This window comes from Pyxicephalus adspersus, chromosome 11 (assembly GCF_032062135.1).
Source record: "Pyxicephalus adspersus chromosome 11, UCB_Pads_2.0, whole genome shotgun sequence".
Taxonomy (NCBI): Eukaryota; Metazoa; Chordata; class Amphibia; order Anura; family Pyxicephalidae; genus Pyxicephalus; species Pyxicephalus adspersus.
This window is the reverse complement of record NC_092868.1, coordinates 35,424,420-35,440,750: the sequence shown is the minus strand read 5'-3', so window position 1 is coordinate 35,440,750 and position 16,331 is coordinate 35,424,420. Positions and strand designations below refer to the sequence as shown.

The window sequence follows — 16,331 nt, the reverse complement described above, 5'->3', positions numbered from 1 at the left end:
GTCTGTTCTGTTTTTACCTGACTTGTAAAAAAAATAAAAAATATTGTTCAAGCAAAAGCTAAATAATCACAAGTATAAAAGACTTTTTTTGTTCTAGGCTAAGTCTCTGATTCTTGTTTATTTAAATTACTAAAGAAAGTTCAATTTCATCTCTTACAGGTTTTCTGTCGAGAAATCGAGGGTCCCATCTTTCTGAACACCAACAGTATCTGCAGCTTTAGCGCCAAATTTCATTTGTACTCTTTCCCTGAACTGACTTGCCGTACCCTCCCCATCACAGATGGATTCTGGGATCGTCCCCCCATCATTCAATTTGTTTTATTTTATATATTTGTTTTACCTGTCCTCCCTTCAGAAATATGGGGGTATCAAAAATAAAAGGCAGGGAAAAATTGTGGGGGGAAAGACACCCACTCATTGATCAGAGAATAATCTGTGAACTTGTCACCCTTGCAAGCAATGGTGGGAAAAGGAAGAATGATTTTATTCCTAAGGTGCTTTAATAGCTTTGGCAGGATGGGAAATATTTGGTCGCTGAAATATACAAACACCAGCACAGAATTCTATATAGATGTCTGGCACCTATTGTGGCAAGAGAGACTGCAGCCTCACTATTGATGCAGCTGGTTCCTGAGCAGGGACATAAATCACACTGTAGCCTGTGGGTAACCAGTATAAGAGACTGATGTCCAAGGGTGGTGTAGCAGGAGTGACTAGTGCCTAGGGTGAACTTCTTTTTAGAATATAAATGTCAGCAGGTATTCCACAGTCTGCTCTAGCTTGTTTATTTTTATGTTCTGCGTCCTTGTTTTTATGTTGATAAATATCCACTGGGTCTGGAATCTTACTTATCAAGCTCAGTTTTACATAAATTGCACTATTTTATTTTAACCAGTATATCTGAGAGCATTTAGTTTTCTGTATCCTTCTTCCTAAGGTGTAAAAGGAAAAAAAAGAAAAAAAAAGCCAAAGAAAAGAAAAAAGGCCTATCCATTCACTGTGGGTAGGATGTATGTGCCATTTTATTTTTTAATGTTCTATTTTTATAGCTTATTGTGTAAAAGGGTCTATTTAGAAAGCAGCATTGTAAGATTTCATTCCTTATAGCCTGTATCTTCCAGTTCATGGCCAAATTCCAGAGAACTGTATCTTTAATGTCAAGACATTTGTGGCTGAGTTACATTGTATAAAGATAAGATGATGTGGTATAAAGGAAATTAAAGCAGAGCTCCAAGCAAATTTGAAAGCTACCCTTAGGTCCAGTTATGCATTCAAAACCATCTAATGCAAGCTATTATATTTGCACAAAATGTGTTTCTGTTGAAATCAATTAATTCCCTTTTACCCGAGTATTAAGTGTGGACATGCCAGCACCATCACCCAGGCAAATTGTTGCAATTCAAGATGGTGCTTTTCTAGAACTTTTCAAGCACTGGGGCTGCAGAAGTAGAGAGCACAGAATGTCTTCTAAGTGAACTCCAGCCTCTTTGTGATCTATCAAGCTGGTTTATTAGTCGGCAAATGACAGTTACCTAAATGTGGTATTTTATTAGCCATGTTGCTTTTTGACTATGTCGTTTGTCAGAGATAGCTAAAATACATATTACATATTCTGTTCAACTGTAAATATAGTGTTTGGCTGAAGTTCTGCTTTAATATCTTTTACTGGAAGCAGCATCCTATTGAGATAGTTACTCAGTAGTCTGCCAATGAAGGTGCTGGCACATAGAGTGGATGTATAAAGTGTACACACCCCTGCTAAAAGACATGGAGAATACGGAAAATTGTTGTCACAAAGATGATGACTGTCTTCCCTGCGTTCCTTGGTATATCCAGCTCTGTGGGATTTTTATTTATACCCTTCTCCTGACTGATACATTTTAACAATGGGATCCCTTTGATGCTTAGTCAGCTCTCCCTGTGAACCATGGCTTTTGCTGTAGCAGGCTAACTTTAGCAGGCTAAATGTCAGGAAAATTCTATGAGGACAACTAAACTCTGCATTTTATCAGTGGTGTGTACGATTTTTATATACACTGTAAGCATTGTGTTTTGTGTACAGAAAGGTTAAAATACAGAAAAGATTCTGAGAAACTTATAAAGACATTATCTTCAAAACACTATATCAGAAGTCAGAGTAAGTTTCTTACTAGCGTTATCTAGTAGCAGGTATAATTTTCCCCCATGGTTTAAGTACAAAATCTTGGCACCATTTTGCACATGATAAAGCTGCTGTCTTTTAATATGTATGTTGTAGCGACAATGCTGAGATGTGCCATGCCCAACTGTCAGCTCTTTAGTGTAGTTTTTTATCATTTGTTTGTATAGTATTTTGAGTATTGTATCTGTTGCTGTAATTATGGCTATGCTGAAATTTAGCATAAACACCCAAAGTGTCCAAGTCCTCCTGCCTACCCACCCTGAGAGACACAGATCCCACACAGTGCCTGTGAGGCCCTTGGGAGATTAGGCCTGGTGCAATATGCTACTTATTTTACATATGATTATTTTTATTATTTCTTTTTTTGTGTTTTGTCTGTCATTCATTATGGTCAGAATTAACCTACTGTATGCCAGGAGGATATAATTTCTATCTGGCTGCGAGTGGGTTAAAAAAAGATCTTGGTGTTTTACATGGAGTGTGTGTGGGGACTGTGTACATTTGTATGTATGTGTAAATATATCTGTGTATGGATGTATATATATTGAGTGTAAATTGGTCTGTATAAAGGCATTTGCTCCTAGAGATTGATATGTATGAGTGAGCAGTATGACATTTTGGCAATGCTTTTGTTTATCTCCCTTCTAATTAATCAATAAGGGGCTTTGTACCTAAATGACCTGTTGTGAGCTCACTCATGGAGGGGAGTTTAGACTGTTGGTTCTATATTTTGCTAGTGCAGTTTCATGTTTGCAATTCATGCTTTTTTAAGCCATAAAATCAGTTCAAATATCACTGATGCAAACAAGACTTTGTCCTGCAGTATAACCTGCCAAAGTATATATCTTACACATTACACGCACAGTGATTCCTCATCCTCACCTCTGTTGCCCTTTGGTTATCCATCTCCAAACTTCCATGTCTGATAAGCCCAGCAATCTCTAGTTTCAATATTAGCACATTATACAGCTTGAAACCTTACATCTGTTTAGTCCACTGTCACTTGTGGGCATTTATATAACCTTCATTCATTTTTTGTGTCTTGTTTTAAAGAGACCCAAAGATATAACCTAATTATTTACTGTCATTCATACTATGTGTGGTGCCATTTGGAACAGCGCTCCTCGCATAGTGTCCGATACATAAACGCATGAGACATGATATTTAAACCAATGCCTGACATTCTCAGTATATGCATTTCAATAAAGTGCAGTGTTTCTCAAACTTTCTAACATAGGGGAATACCGTGACATAACTTTCAGGGACCCCTACTATAATTACCAAATCCACAACTTGCACTGCATTAGTGCTGTGGTCAGTGGAAAAAATTTTTTATAGCCAAAAAAAAAAACAGTTGTGTCAGTGAAACTGACCTGAAAGGCGCAAACCTCCTATTGATCGAGGAACTCTTAGCAACCTCTGGAGGAACCCTAAATGAGAAACTCTGGTATAGTGTGTTAGTGTGTATGTCAGTGTATACAAAGTGATGAATGGAGCCAGCACCCATATTATAGAGCAGCGCAGATGGCCGCAAGTTTTTCATACTTGAAAAAAACTGTGTGGGCTACCTCTTGGCAGCAATCACGCTTAGTGATAAGTTTGGTGCCTACCATCGCTTAGGTGATTGAAAATGAATGGGAGCGCAGAGCCTCCCGGGATACCTACATCACACATCCCAGGGTGCGCTTGGCTCCTCCTTCTGCGCATGCCTGAGCATCTCGGTCATGCTCAGAAGAAATCCTTTCACCAAAAGGGAAAGAAATTGCTGATCCCACAGTGAGATCACCATATTTTTTCCCCCCCATCTACCCCCCCCAATCTCGCGGCTGCATCGGGTGACGTAGGAAGAACACGGAAGAACAGAGAAAAGATAGCTGCGTCTAGCGCAACAGCCGGAGGACAGATGCCAGGACGACGCGGGACCCGATGGAAGAACCCTCTAGAGGGATCAACTTCTCTGCAGGATTGAAGGTAAGTGTATTTTTTTTTTTTTTGTTTTGGGTCGTTTGTGGGTTTTCTTCCACTTTAGGGAGGGTTTAAACTTTAGAACGATCTACCATCATGGATGGATCCATTGATTCTGACCCTACGTCTATAGCTAAACTTTAACTTCTCTTTTCACGCTTTTGTTTCCTCTTCCCACTTTCATAAATAATACAAGAGAGATTTTAGTTTGAAACATTTCAGCCTTGTAAAAGTTAACTGCCCATAGTTTTGATGCAAATTGCATAAGGCATATTGCAAATGGTTAAACATTGTTACTTCCGATTTCCTTTCCACCTGGTGGTTTTGGTGATGTTATGAAACAACCATAGTTATGGCAAATCCAGACAATTTTTTTTCCGGTTCAATAAAACCCTGCCCCATAAATGGATGACATTAAATAGGTGACATTAATTATGGGATGAAGAATATGTGTAACCAGACAGCAGTCTGGAAGGTAGTGTAGGGAGTGGAGCAGTATGTCTTTATATACACACAGGTGTGTGTCTGTCTGTGTGTGTGTCTGTGTGTGTGTGTGTTGTCCCTGCACTCCTCACCAATTCATTTCAATAGTGGCCCAAAGAGCCTCTCTTTTCTCTTATAAACACAAATACCTAAACAAAGATATATATATATATATATATATATATATATATATATATATATATATATATATACTGCTTTATCTGAGCAGGTTTCCACTGCATATCTTTCATTTGACATAAGAAATGTTCCTTTTTCATAGCTCATTTTTCTTGTTTCCCTAAATGTTGTTATATAATTATTATTATTGGTAATAAAAAAAGAAAGAAAAAATAACTGAAGTTTGTGTTTTAAGAGGGTAGAATATATAGGTCTGCATGTGGGTCCTCACTTAAGCCCATTGTTGTGTTTGTTTTACATTTGATGTTATTCATTTAAACAAATTTTTTCTTTAATTTCTAAAATCTATGGTCATTGCACATCTTTAGTTTGTAGAGGGCCAACTAACTTGTCCATAGGTGACAGATGGAAGTAAAATGTTTTAAGAGGTGAATATAACATGCGAATACCCAGCAACTGTTTCTCAGTGGAGTTAGGAGGACAATCAGTTAAATGAGAGCGCACAGCCCAGAACTTTTGATTTTGTTTTAGACAAAGGGTAATTAAAGCTGAACTCCAAACATAAATAACAAACCTAAAATAATACATCTCTGTACTCCATGATACACTATTACATTTATTTTACAAAAGAGAAAGTGCACTTTGAAACAAAGTGCACTAATACTTTTTGCTCCTGATTTATCCAACCACTGCCTCCAGATATGCATTTTTGCCTTGATCCGATGGCTGAGGCCTTGCTGTTTTGTATACAGTATTATCTTTTCACTATCCAACTTTGAATGGAGTTCAGCTTTCAGGCAACTTTTATGTTGGTCTTTCACTAAAATTTTAATGAAAATCTTGGTATTTCAGCACTCTTGCTGCTTGGCGTTTTGCACTGGTGAATGAATCCCATTGACTTTACTTGTTCCGTTTGCTTCAGCAGTCCACCTACCAATCATCCACATAGGAGTTTTAATGAAGGATTATTCCAGATCCTTAAAGGAAAGACATTACAACTATCCACTTACCAACTTTCTGAATCTTTCGGAAATATTGTTAGTAGATTGCTGGTTGCTGGCATACTTGTTTTCTTCCTGGATTGGTCTAAATCATTGGTAAAGTTTTTGTCCTTTTTGCCATCAAAATTCACTCTTTTGTGAAATCTTCCTCAACCTCCTGAATGCTAAATCAAGAGTTTTGGGCATTGTTCTCATTTAGGAAAGTATTCTAGTCACACATTTTTTTCTGCTTAAGAAGCTAGATATATTTCCTGACATGAAAACAATTGGCAGTATACAGTTGTGTGGTAAGTGACTTTATTCTTTAGGATAATCTAATTCTAACTGTAATTATGAGAATGCCAAAAAAAGTTCTAATCTTTTTGAAAACCTAGGTGATATTTTTTTCCTTATTTATAATACTGCTGTGTCTATTCACTTTAGATATATTGATAATTTCTTCTCCGTTCTAACATGCAATCTTATGGTGTTCTGACACCCAATGGTTACTTTTTGACATTTGCACACATTTTTCTTTACTGAGTTATGATGCTAGGCCTAGCAGCAAAAGATGGGATGAGCAGTTGTAAGGATTTATAGTTGTGTGGTATGACACTCAGTACTATGGGACCTTAAAATGAAAATCCAGCAGTGCAGGCCTAAACAGGATTTACAAGAATACACATACACTGCCTTTGCATTTGGTTTAATACTTTTCCCAGAAGTTTGCACAGACCTCTTGAACAAAAGTGGCAGACATGCCTGCAACTTCCTTTGGTATATTACACCAATAGTTTTTACTTGGTCATATTCTTACATAATTTAATAAGTGGTGTCAGAAAAGTAATCACTGTTACTATAGCCGTAACACATGATTACATACTAGGGACACGCTCTTCCACCTAATGCCAATTTAAAAGTACATCTATGCTATATCCACAAAATAAGGGCAAGCAGAACTTGGTTTGCTTTTTTTTCTTTTTTTTTCTTTTTAATTCTTAAACATAATGAGTTTCAATTTAAGGTTGCAGTAGCACTGTTTACCTGTTCTGAATGCATGACAGCCACATTCCAACAACCTCTGATCTAATTATTGGATAGCTTCTTGGAGTAATGGTCGATATTCTGTATCTTTGATTTGCATGCTTTTTATATGCATCCTTTCTCTTCCTGGAATCTTTTTGTATCCTTTTATTTTCTTTGTTTTAAGATTTCTCTTATTTTATATTCCTGCCTGATATGTTGTTTGCTACAGAGAGTGGCAAACATTCCCAAAAATAGTCATACGTGGTGCATACCGCATACACGTCACACAAACATTCGCCTATATGTACCCCTTTACATCAACCAATGTATATAAAAAGCTCATACAGATGATCTTAAGAGTTTATGGACATAAGACTTGAACTGTTTTGTGACCATCTAACTATCTGAGTAATAAAGACCTGGCTGTGGTGGAATTTCTTGACAGACACAAAAAGTGGTACACACAGGCTTATACATCTTGCCTTGGCAATATATGTTTTATTTTGGGATACATTAATTGGTGACTGGTTTATTGGAGTTGATGATGCCATCCCAACATTTAGACCATTTATTTCACTTCAGATACAGATGGAGGAGTACAATGTTTAGTTTTACAAAGCTTCTTTTATATTTAAGATACCTACACTTTAACCCCATGGGCCACATCAGCAGGGTAATTCTATTTCTAGTGACAGAACCATTTAAATTCAACTTATATTTTCCTATTGAGTTTTGAATAAACAATTCCTTGCTTCAGTACTTCTCAATTACTAGTGATTATGCTTTTGCAGTGTTTTGGACAGGGGTGGTCCAGCGTTATCTAGTTATAATGAAAGTTGATTTTCAATAATTCTGCTGCTGGTAAAGTTTTGCTACTGAAAAAATCACCCTTGACCCATAAGATTTTGTTGAGGAAAGCCAAAGTAACCAAGCCCTCCACTAAAATACTGTGAATTACAGCTATTTGTGTGCTGAAAGTGATGTGTAAGTACCTGATTAAGTAAAGCATTAGTCACAAAATGTGAGACCAAGTTTTCATTGGTTGAATCCACACACAACCTGAATAAACAAACCTATTTCCCTTGGGGTAAAAGTTCCCACATGTAGATATATATTGCTGTCTTTCACCCCAATCCTTTTAGCTTACATGAAAATGCAAGGGGAATAATGACACTTTCACCCCTCATTTTATATTAGACCAGGGAAAAATACAGAGATCGTCTTTGAACTCATTAATAAAAATGCAGTGGTGGTTTATTTTCCAATATTGACTTAAATTAAAAATATTTGAATCTAATGTTCTTTCTGTGTATGCCTTTTGAACATTATTGGAAAATTTTGACTTTATTTTCTTCTTTGGAATGGTCTAAATAACCCTAGCTCCAACTCCTGTCCAATCTTTCCACTAGACCCCACAATGCCAGTCTTTGGGCCTAATGCTAAGTACACACGTGCTATAATTGTCGTTGGAAAGGTTTTTTAACAATCTTTTCCAACGATAAATGACTGCACGATGCATGAATGAGTGCTGTACATACAGCACTGTTCTGCTATATGGAGAGCGGAGAACTACGGAGTGGTACACCGCTGCGTGCGATCTCCTTCGCTTGCATTACGACTGTTCATCGTCCCTCGTCCGTGGATCCGCCAGGACGGTTGTTCAGACCATGAGCACTGTACATTTGCAAGATTCTTGTCTGATATCAGCCCTGAGCCAATTATCAAACGAGAACCATTGTACGTGTGTATGTAGCCTAAAGCATTTTTTCCAAAACGCTATTTCACAATGCCAAGCATAGAACCCCACAATAGAATTCAGAATGGTCCTGGAAGCAGGGTTTGTAGGACTCTAAAATAAAGGTAAGATCCAAGATCTAATGACAAGCAAGCAGAATTTGTAGATCGGAAGAATGCCCTTGTTTCTGGTTATATGGTTTAACTATGAAGAATACAAATATTACAAGATTTGAACATTCTTCAAGCATTAACAAAGTTGCCACAATGTCTTCAACAACTCCTATTTGGGTGAATCAATTCAAATAATGAAAAATAATTGTGTAATTGTAGGCTCAGGAAGAAAGTTCCAGGATGCTACATTGTGTGGGAACTGCTTTATTAGGTCCTTGGACCTGTAGTGTTACAACCTGGAATTAAAATTTGTTTTATTGACATGTTTACATGATTTTCATAACTTGCTTAACACTTAGACAATACTGAGAATACCATTATATTGGTGAAAACAGAGATTGTAGACATAGCCTTGAGAAGATCAAATAATTGAGAGAGTGGTATGTGTGAAGGTAAGGAGGAGTGCTGACATTTATTTGCACAAGCAGCTACCCTAAACGATTTTCCACTAATATTGCTATATATATATGCATATCATAGTCTCTCAAGTAATCAGAGCCCTCTGTATAAGATGTGTTTATGCAGCTGAAGATAACTTTATGAAAAGAATCGGTTTATTAACATACAGGCATAAAATAAATTGACCAGTGATCATATGAAGGAACCTGATAATGTCCCTTTGAAGTCAGCACTACTAATAACACATGGACAGGATATTCTCAAGGTTGAACTTAAGGTTGCTTTGGAGACCATTATGTCTCTTTAAATGTTTTAAAAAATTGTTGGTAAATGCAATGCTCTTCAAATAAAGGAAAAAAAAATGACCACCATGTGCATCTATATCATTAAGGTCTGCTGTCATATTAAAGTATTTCCATCTTCTGTCAGTGTTATCCATATATAAATACTCATAGCTAACAGAGGTCCAGTAACTTGTAGTACAGTCTGGCAGTAAACCTCAATGGCAGAAAAAGGCAGCAAGAGGTTAATAGTGTGGTTGGCAGATGTTATATGGAATACTGTTTTTGTCTGCCAAAAGTACCTGCTATGACAGTTTAATGATACTACCAGTTTTCCAGATCATTACTAACAATAAGTATCTTGAAACTCCACCTGTGCCCATGTATTATTCCCGGTATTCTGTAAAATGCAGTGATTTTTTTTCAGCTCCACCACCTAAGGAGATTAGTGGCTAAACATTTTTTAAAACTATTAATAAAATATGAAATACTTGTTATTTAACAACCATCTAAAGTTTCTGACATCCTTGGGGTTCTAAGACAAAAGATAATAATGTCACCCTATTTGTCAGTGTTTTGCCATCCAAGTTTACAGTTCCCATAACTGTGCATTTCGGAAACATATTTTTTATTGGTATGTATCCCTACTATATACGTCCTAATACTTCCCCTTTCAACATGTTCCTACCTAAAATACAACCTTACCAATCATCAAAATGTGCATGTTGACGAAAAAGGGTTTTTATGAAAACATTTGTTCATGGATAAGGACATGCTATGCATCCTGTAATTATCTTTGGACTTTGTGCCATTTAGTGATTGTAGTGTGAACACACAAAAAGATCCCTTTCTCGAGAATAACATGTTTAAGTTGCAGTTGTTACTGTGAATGTTGAAGACTTAATATGCCCCTGATCTTGATATGATCTTGATATGTTCTTGCAGCTCTTGATATGTTTTGCACAAGAGGATGCTAAATTGCAAAACTTGTAACCAATTTTATTTATACTTTTACCTAAAGTCTTCAACTTTTGCTTCATAGCTATGTAGACGTCCTGGTAGGTATATGGTACCTTCTGGCACCAGTGTTTTTTTTTCAGCACCTAGGGGTGATATTATAGTAATTTTAGTATTATTATTGGATGTTTAATTTATTCTGATTTTGGTTCACCTAAACTGGACTACTTGTTGCAGTAGCTTGTGGGTTGATGTTTGTTTTTTCATTCCACTGGAAAATACAAAGTAATGGTCTTGAGATTGGGGTCAGTTAACACATCCAGTGGTGGGAAGTTGACTAGTTAGTTGCTTTTATCAAAGCCAATCTATTATTGTCTAACCAACATCAGGAAATGAACAGCTGCTATCTGGTTGTTTCAGCAAACACATCTATTTTAAGCATTCCATTTATGAGATGACAATTAGCTGGACTGGGTCATGATGGGTTGAACATTTGATGTGCATTATTGTTTAGGTTTATGTTACTATGGCCATTTAGTTTATTCACAAAATTGATCACTGTTTTTATTACCAGGGAAAAAACTTACCTTCGGGGGAATTGGACCTTAGCAAACAATACTGTACTCCAGCCCATGATAACCCCTTCTACTACCAGGATGCCTCAGTGTTTTGTTAGTGCTCTAAAAATCTCATGCTTTTTCAGGACTAGCATATATTTTGCAAGCAAATTTTCTTCACTTTTTATTAGGCAAGGCTCTTTTTAAATCATTGCTAGCTCTGGTTTCTTGGTTTGGAGCTACCTTTTGGCTATCCTCGGGGTGGTGAATGTTATCTGGAAGCTTGTGGCACTCTGATCCTTCATGGGAGTCTTCCTTACATTGGGTCTTGGCAGTTATGTAAGACTTCATAGCCCAAATGGCCCAGCAATTCATTGACTGAGTGAACAGACCACAATCATGCTACTGTATTTTCTGCAAACTCTTTTATCTTATTTACCTATTCTGAACCATCAGCCATGAAGGTTCTATCTGACTTTGAATTGGTCCAATTATTGTCTGACAAACCTGTTCTTGATAAGTCACAGTTATTAGCTATTACTCTAAAATTAAGAGAAACGTTGTCTTTGCTGCTGTTCAAAAAATCAACAAAACTGCCCTTCTTATTTTACCACCTTTGCTCTCAAGCAAGGTCTCAAGCTCTAGTACTGCAAAACCTTGTGACATGCCTTCATCAGCCTAAGGTCCTCCCCCAATTCTAGTGTTTGTAGGGAGGCATTTACCATTTCTGGACACTCAGATTAATTACATTTTAGATGCTTGGTAGCAGAAAGTGGTTTCCAGGAGCTTTAAACTGTTATACACCCCACTTCCTCGGTTTCCTAATCTTCCTGTGTAAGCAAACAGATTAGTAGATCTCACAGGTCTTTTGAATCAGAGGGTCATTTCTGTAGTTCCTGTGGCAAACGATTTTACTCCAACCACTTCACCATTTCCATGCCTAGTTGGAGCATTCACCTTATGTTAGATATTAAGCCAGTGAATGAGTGCAAGAAATATCACAGCTCTTCACCTGGGAGACTTTTGATGTCTGTGGAGATCAGGGAGCATATCTGCATGTCCTTATCTTTTCAGATAATCATTGTTTGCTGAAGGCTTCTGGACTAAAGCTGCGTACACACTTCCAATTTTTATCGTTCAAAACGAACGACGAACGATCGATTGGGCAAAAATCGTTCGAAAAAAAAGTAACCAACGACGCCGACGATCCAATCCGATCCGTCGGTCCGGTCGTTCGTTTCCAGCGACTTTCCTCGTTCGTCGGCGTCGTTGGTTACTTTTTTGCCCAATCGATCGTTCGTCGTTCGATTGGAACGATAAAAATTGGAAGTGTGTACGCACCTTTAAGCTCCACTGGGTGGTTTGAGAGCTCACCTAATCCTCCAGATGAAAGACCCCCTTATTCAGATGCAGGTAGTTCCCAGCTCTCTGTTCTGAGTTTACTCCAAGTGAAGTTTGATGTTGTCCCTGGTGTTTTTCATTGAGGAGCTAGAACAAAAGCAAATCCTGAAGCCTACCTATTCGACCCTTAATTATTTATGACTCTTAAGACCCATCTAATATGTAGTGGCTAACACATTTTTTACAATTTGAATAGAATAGGAAATTAATACAACTCCTGTGTTTTTTTTCTTTGTTAAAATGGACTAAACTGTTTTCCCCCAAAAAGCTGACAGCAGGTTTTTTTTTTTGTTTTTTTTTTACAATAGAAGAGACTGCAAAAACTCTTTTCTGTCTGCTTGTCAGTGCTGTTCATTGTACAGTCTCATTACATGCACATGTGTGGCAGTTACGTCATACAGGCCTGGCAAATCAAGAGCCCAAAGACTGCAAACCTGCATACATATCAGGGAAGTCTGAGTATGCCAACCATCCTTATCTATATAGTTTTTATCAGTCTGTAACTCACAGTATTGAAGCATGAGGGCCACTGTGGTGGTTAGGAATAATTTCCTTTTAGGAAAAGTGATGATCTAAATATCAAACCCTAGGTAGACCTTTACAATGCACAGCTTTTAAACACTTGTTACAAGATTAAATCAGTAAACCTGGTTTTTACAACCCGCAGTGCTGTGTTCCCAGAGTAGTGAGCTTACACCAAAAACACATTGTTATAGCGACTTGGTCCCTTTGGTTCTTCAATAGCATTTTCATTTTATTCAGAATAATACAGATGACCTTGTAAATAATGGTAGTTTCTGCTCCGTTGTTTATTTGCATCCAATACATGCAGGAATCAGCTGAATGTAACAAAACTGCTCTTTATCTGAAGTATGTCCAAAGTAATTTTGTTTTGTTTTCTGGTTGATATTTTTAATTTCCTTAGGCTGGATTAGAAAAAAAATCTATAAAAGATGTAATAAAATGGCTGTTTTAAGTGATTTTTTTTTTGAGACGTAAAAAATAATTTTTGGAAGTGAATTCCTGAAAATAAACTTGTGATATGCAGATAAATATTGCTCTCTCCTGTTTATTTCAGTCCTAATTTTTAATTGCTATATACATGTTGAAATGCATAGCATTTTAGGACCAGTGGTACATCACATTCCTGGTTGGAAGAGCATACTGGATAATTGATTTAACAAATCATAGTCATGACCTTAATTTTTCATGCAAACTATTGTGACCTACTACAATGTTATATAATGCACACATATCCATTTATTTATAACATTTATGAGTAATTGTAAAGAGTAAGTATTTTTGCCTTTAATTGGCCTTTACATGTGCCCAAAACAATATTAGATAAACTGATCAAATGTTTAAGTAACAGTTGCATGCTATTAACTAGGTATTTTTTTTAAGCATTTGATTCAAATTCAATCAAATCTGACTATAGTTTACCTTTTAGGATGCTTTTTATGCAGAGAATGGGGGGCTTGGTGTCACCAGAGTTGTTGTGGGCATGGGTGGGAACGCCGTGCCCTAACTTTTCTTGGTAATGGGCATGCTTGCCCACTCTTTTTTTGCAAAGGATTCTTTGGTGGTCCATGGCTCTGGCCACGGACCATGTATCCCGTACGGATCGCAGGCAAGTTTCTTCCCCTTTGAGTGACACATAGGGAGGGGTGTAGTGGGGTGGGCATGTTTACATAACAATGATGTGCATGCATGCTCGCAATGGATAGTACCATGCCACCTTTATTTACAATTACACTCCTGGGTGTCACCATTATGGACAGTAAAATAAATGATGTATTATATTTCCTTCACACAGGTATGTGCTAAATGAGATATATTCTGCTTTCCTAAAGGTACTGAGCCTTTGTTGTTGGTTCCCCATATCTCTTCTTAGGACTATTCAAAACTTTGAAACAAAAGTTTATTATAATTTTAGTATTGCTATAACCACCTAATTAATCCATCATTCGGAAACTAATTTTAATTGAACTTCCAATTCAACTTAAAAGACCTCAGTGATTATGACTGGACCTTCATTTTTTTATTACAGTCCATAGATAACTTGATGGTAATTATGGGTTAAAATATAGAATACCAATATATTATCTTTACCCTATAAATGACATTTAGATTTTTAGGAAAAGCTGCTCATTTTAAGCATGTTCTGTTCCCTCTGAAGACTGAAAATCATGGCAGTTCTGTATATAATTAGTAAAAATCAGTTCATTGAACTCTCAGCTGTTCTCTAGGAACAGCCTACCAAAGGTCAGGTTAGAGACTTTATAGGAAGGTCAACATGTTTTCAAAGAACATAATCTACTATATCAGCAGTGGATTTGCAATGAGTGTGCTGGATTTTATCCAAGACAAATAAAGTTTACTTCCACTGCTAACTCTTTAATTGGCTATGAGATCATATAATATGTAATAATATGCTAACTCTTTATTGGCTATAAGTATAAAATGGGAATCCACAAAAAAATAAAGCTAAGGCATAGTAAGGCTTCCAATTTTTTTTCCCAATGAGGATAATCCCCACCAAGCACATATTACACAGGGCCATAGTACAAATTCATATTTTTGGCAGAAAACTAATATAAAAATATCTTCTAAAAACACTAATAGGTACAATCTTTAGGTAAACGATGTCAATTTTTGATTGAATTTCAGTCAGGGCAATTTATACCTTCTCAAATATCTGCAAAACGATCTTTCTGTCAAACCCATTATTTTTTTCTTGACATGTTTTTATAAATAAAGTTTTTCTTGGTAGTAATGTACCAATAATCACATTTTTCCATGATTGTCATAGGCTTGTCTCAAATGGCTGGCAATAAATATCGGCAATAGAGAGAAACCAGGGATAGGTCATAGGGCCCACAAAAATATCTTCTAGGCCAGTGGTCCCCAACCTTTTGGAGCTCGTAGACCACTAAATGCATGGACTCCGGGCCGCGCATGCGCAGGGAGCCGTGTGTCACTCAAAGGGGAAGAAACTTCCTCCAGAGTGATGTCATGATGCCAGAACCTGCCCACTCTCCTAGGTCTGAGCCTGTGATGGGCAAGTGGGTTGTGTCCAGCAACAGAGACACAACCCGCCCACCACCCTGAGCTTGAGATGCGTACGGGAGACATGGTCCAAGGCTTTGGCCAGTGTGCCCCCCCCAAGCAGGGTCTTTCTCCTGACCCCACTGGGGGTGCACCGTCCGGTGCCGCGCACTGGGAGTTGGGGACCCCTGTTCTAGGGAGCCATTTGTGACAAGCTTATGGTGACCATGGAAAAATGCAAATATTGATTTCTTTCTACTGTATTTCTGCTCATGGTCACTATTGATCACAGCAGCAAGGGCTATATAAGGGTAACTCTAAATATCCACCCAGTGCCTGATTAACCCTAGAAAAGTATTTATTTTTAGTAATCTGATGAAGCAGGCACATGCTTACAGTGGGTATATCAAGGGGGTTGAAAAGTGCCAACCAGGGGGTTCATTATACAAAATATATTATCTCTGTCTGCTATAAGCCTTCTTTATGACACATCATGCTAATGAACCATATGCAATCATACTATCAACCAATATCATGCATTGTGGTATAAGTGATAATGATGCCAATTGATGCCATAATGCATTGCATTAAACCCATCAGAAGTTCTCGAGCATGAACGAGACTCTCCAAAGCTGGTGGTTTGGTGTCCAATGTCTAGCACTGGGCTTATTGGGTCATTTTTGTTCCGGGATGCATCGGGTAACACAACCACCGTTACAGGTGGAATTACCTGGAGATGCTGAATGAGTTTGCTGTGCCACTTCAGGCAAGGAGTGACCTTACTAATGTTTTTTTTCAACAAGACAAAACCCCTCTCCACTTTGCCAGGGTATTCATTTACTTTCCTCATTAATATTAAAAACAAAGAATCACAAAATGTTACATTATTTTTTAAGTTTGTTACGTGACAGAGATATATTGTTAACTAACATATGAATCATGGTTGCTCCCAAAGCTGGTTTTATTACACGTAACTCAAAAAATGATGGGCATTTATAACCTAGATACCACATTTCCCAGATCAATG

At 37.4% G+C, this 16,331-nt stretch overlaps 2 protein-coding genes across 3 annotated transcripts in view; both read left to right on the top strand.

The window, feature by feature from the left end:
• SIK3 (SIK family kinase 3) overlaps nucleotides 1-4,963 on the top strand; it is a 98,750-nt gene extending 93,787 nt beyond the window's left edge. For both annotated transcript variants that reach the window (XM_072425618.1, XM_072425617.1), the window contains exon 25: nucleotides 160-4,963. The gene's annotated coding sequence lies outside the window, so the exon portion shown is untranslated. The remainder of the gene's footprint in view (nucleotides 1-159) is intronic.
• The window catches only part of LOC140340425 (uncharacterized), a 148,599-nt gene that overhangs the window by 77,228 nt on the left and 55,040 nt on the right, over nucleotides 1-16,331 (top strand). The gene's annotated exons all lie outside the window — the stretch shown is intronic.